This window comes from Marmota marmota, unplaced genomic scaffold, assembly GCF_001458135.2.
Source record: "Marmota marmota marmota unplaced genomic scaffold, marMar, whole genome shotgun sequence".
NCBI lineage: Eukaryota > Metazoa > Chordata > Mammalia > Rodentia > Sciuridae > Marmota > Marmota marmota.
Genome location: NW_026000221.1, coordinates 21,219,834 through 21,224,052, shown reverse-complemented (window position 1 = coordinate 21,224,052; position 4,219 = coordinate 21,219,834).

Sequence of the window (4,219 nt, the reverse complement as noted above, 5' to 3'; positions counted from 1 at the left end):
CCTGTGTCAATCAGCTCCTTCCTCTGCGGGGACCCAATGGGCTCCCTCAGCTGGAAAATGAAATGTGATAGGAAAGTCCCTTTCCCCAGCCAGCGAGGCTGCGGAGTCAGCGTGATGGCCTCTGGGGGACGTGCACCCCATCAACAGTGGTAGCTCCTGAGAAACTGGTCGGGTGGCACTGCGTGTCCAGGAGACCCTGCTGGAGCCCAGCCAGCCCCTCACCAGCCCTACCCCCACTTCCTTGGGGCCTACATACTGTCTAGTGCTCCTGCTGTCTCCAGGGGCCTGGTGGTCTGCAGTTCGAGAGCTTCTTTGGTCTCAGGCCCCCCCAGCAGAGCTGTTCCTGCTGTTTTTACTGCATCTCTGTCTCTGGGCGCAGGCCCAGCCTCTAGAACCCAGCCCTCCTCCCTTCCACCTCCCCTAGAGCTCCTGGCGGCCCCTTTGACCCAGGCTCACGTGTCTCTTAAGCACTATGTCCCCAGCTCCCTGTAAACTGCTGTTCTGGCACTTTTTCCTTTGGTACTGGGGACTGAACTCAGGGGCACTTTCCCACTGAGCTACAGCCCCAGTTCCTTTTATTTTGAGACAGGGTCTAAGTTCCCGAGGCTGGCCGTGAACTATGAATCCTCCTGCCTCAGCCTCCCAAATCACTGGCATTAGCTATGCGCACTTTGCCTGGCTGTTGGAATGCTTCCAACAGCCCCTATGAGCATTTCAGAGATGCAAAGGCCTGCAGAGGAGTACATCGGGTCTCCCGGAGGCAGAGCCAAATGCTCGTCCAAGTCTGGCTGACTCTGTGCCCAGGCTGTTCCCCTGCATCCAGTGCTGCCCCTTGNATATATATATATATATATATATATATATTTTAGTTGTCAATGACTTTATTTTGTTTATTTATATGTGCTGCCGAGAATCTAATCCAGTGCCTCACACACGCTAGGCAAGCACTCTACCACTGAGCCACAACCCCAGCCCAAGACCCTGTCTTAAAGTAACAAATAGAAAGACTGGGGATGTAGCTTAGCAGTAAAGTGCCCCTGGTTGAATCCCCAGTGGGGGAAAAAAAAAACTAGGCCTTGGTGCTACTGCTCACTCTTCCACACAGATGCCAGGCTGTTCCAGGTGAACATGGAAACTCAACCTGAAAGACTCAACCCCTGAAACGCCACTGAAACCACTGAAAGCCAGACTCCCAGGCTCAAAGGAAAGTTCTGGCTTTGTCACTGAGCGGTGCTAGTCAGCAAGCCATACAGCCAACCGTGATTTTAGGTTCCTCTAAAAATGCAGAGGACTGCTTCAGAAGACATTTTTCAGGATCAAACACACTAATGTCCACTAAAATAATGCATAAATGCCTCAAAATGCCTGGTACATACTCAGGAGGCCCCGAGTATGTACTGAGCAAACGCAACCTGCAGGTTAATGATGGACGTGACTAATACTCACAGGGACCAGCCTGCATAAAGCTCAGGTGGAGGGCTGTCCCTGCTGGGACCACTTGCTGCCAGTTTTGGTTGTAAGACTCCCTGTCCCCTCAAACTGTTGCTTTGGCAGGTAAGGGAGTAAGATGCCAGCCCTCGCCAGTGTCATTAAGGCATAAATGTGAGACTGCTTCTGTGTTCAACCTGTGACTACAAAAGTGTTGCCAAGATTCCAGCCTTCCACCGAGCAGAACTTGCATTCCATCCTGGCATGCATAACAGGGCTGGGCGAGCCAGGGAATCAAGAAAACACTCAAGTCCAAGTGGCTGTGCACTGCCACTGAGCTCTCCTTGTTTTGCTGGAGGGGCCTGAGATGACAGCTGAGCCACATACCCACGACTAGGACACTCGAGCCAAGGAACTGGGTGTGCCTGAGCGATTAACATTTAGCCAAGAGGGAAGTGTACAGCCGAAGCTGGCGGTGGAGCTCCAGCAACCAAATCCGACCCTTCATCATGTCACTTTCTAGCTGTAAGTGAGGAGCGAAACGCAAGCACAGCGGGTAAACCTGCATGAGTCACGCTGGTGCACTCAGAGCGCCCCGCCCGGAGGCAGGGAGGCCCAGGGTAAAAGCACTAATGAGGGTGCCCACCTTTCACTGAGTGCTGTGAGCCACAAGTCATGCCAAGCACCTAATGTGAAGTCTCTTGGGTGGGAAAGGAAGAACTCAGAAGACGGGGAGTGAAGTGACACAGTGGATGGGACTGGCCTAAGTCACCCCGTGCCTGATGCCCAACCTTGAATGCGACTTAAAAAAACTGAAGCCCTGCCCTACTCTGGATTGGGGCAGCTAGTTTTGTCTCTGTTGGATCCTGGAACCCAAATTTGGGTGTTTTGAATTCATGCTCCTTTCCTCCCAAGGTTGGCAGAAAGTGACTGGAAAGGCATGGGTGACAGAGCTGGATGATCCTCCCCAGATGCAGCCGACAGCAGCACTGCGGTTAGTCTTCTCCCTGCGAGGTTTGAGAGTTCTCAGGTGCCTACCACTCAGGACATCAAGCAGGCTTAAGGAAACCCGGCCGGGGTGGGAGATGGAGCTCAGCTGGTAGAGCACTTGCCTAGTATTCGCAAGGCCCTGGGTTTGATCCCCAGCACCACAAAATTAAAAAAGAAAGAATCCCACCCTGAGCTTTGTTCTGACCTCTTGTTACTTAGCTATAAAATCCCAACTATGAAGGCAGGAGTACAGCTGGTGGGGTTTCAGGAGTCCCTCTCAGATATCAAAGCCCCTTCTAAACGGCATAGTATCTGTCTACACCCCACGCATAGCCTCCCGCACTCCAAACCATCCCCACGTGACTCACGGTACCTAATACGATGTAAGTGCCCATGTTAAAGTCATTCTCTACTGTTTAGGGAATAATAAGTCTGTACATGTTTAGTACAGACACATTCTTTCTCTGAATTATTTTTGTGGTTGGTTGAATTCAGAGGCAGACCCTCCAATACCCACAGCTGACAGTGCTCTAGTCAAGGTCTGAGCGGTGCATCCTTCCGTCCCTGCTCATTCTATGTTCTTTGGGATGGAACCTCAAGCTCTACCCTGTATGCTTCTCAGGGCTGCTTCCCACTGGTCAGCCCAGATCCTGCTTTGCTAGTGGCGGTTTCTACAGAAGGTAAGTTTCAGTTTTGGGGTGCACAATGGACTATAATGAAATGGCACAATCCAGATGCAACAGACCGGGAGCTGGAAGCACAAGATGCAGACAGGAGAGCTCGTTCTGACAGGTTTACTGGCTCTGAAGTACAATTTCAATCCCGCGACCCTTTGTTGACTTCTTCCAACATCAACAGAGGCCAAGAGGTATAGTAATGGCCTCTGAAGTCAAACCACATAAAGAGAGTGACTGTGATTCCCCGGCCTGCCTCCTGAAATGATGTGAGGGTGCATCAGGTACATGCTGTGATAACAGCAGCACAGTCGCAGGAACAATGAAGCCGAGGCAGAGGTGCCTACACAGTTTTATCTAAGTGTCTTGTTTGTTAGGATGGAGCTGACGCACCGTTCTCACAGTCAGGAACAATTAGCACCGAGAGGTCCTGAAAAGGAGGCAGAATTCATAAGGCGTCAGTTACGGGCGGAGGGAAGCCGCCATCTGCCGATGGGCACCAGAGCACTGATGAGCACCAGAGCACTGCGGCGCTGGAAGGGGAAAAGTGGGTTGGACGAGATCCAGGGGCCTCTTGCCCACGTTAAAACCGAGTAGCTCCTCTGCCTGCTGGCACCCGTGTGCAACACGTTCTGTGTCTCACCGTCTCACACCCAGGGAAGCAGCAACAACCAAGGCAGGAGCCCAAGGGAAGGAAGACCGTGCGGCGGAGGAGCGCACGGTCCTTCAGGCTTCCCGCCCTCTCTCCCCTTCCCTCCATCCCTCAGCTGAGCCCCTTTCCCGCCAGGAGAGAAAGAGGGGGCACAGTCCCTCTGGTTCTTGGCTGCTTGTGGTCTTGGAGCCACTCCGTTTGGAAGAGAAAAGAGCAGTCAGGCAAAGAATAAAGGAAAAGTACTAACCCAGCACCTTTAGGCTAGAAATAGCTTCAACATTAAAAGCCACAACTACAATAAATGCATCAAACAGAGAAGGGCCTCCGTGGAGTGGAGGACGTCACACTAGGCAGGCGTGTCCCAATACTTGGCAATGTTAAGACCCCAGGAGCTGCTAGAGATAAGTCATCTCATTATAACCTACGAGAAGTCTGGTTTCTGGCCATGATTAAATAAGGCCTATACATGTTTGTC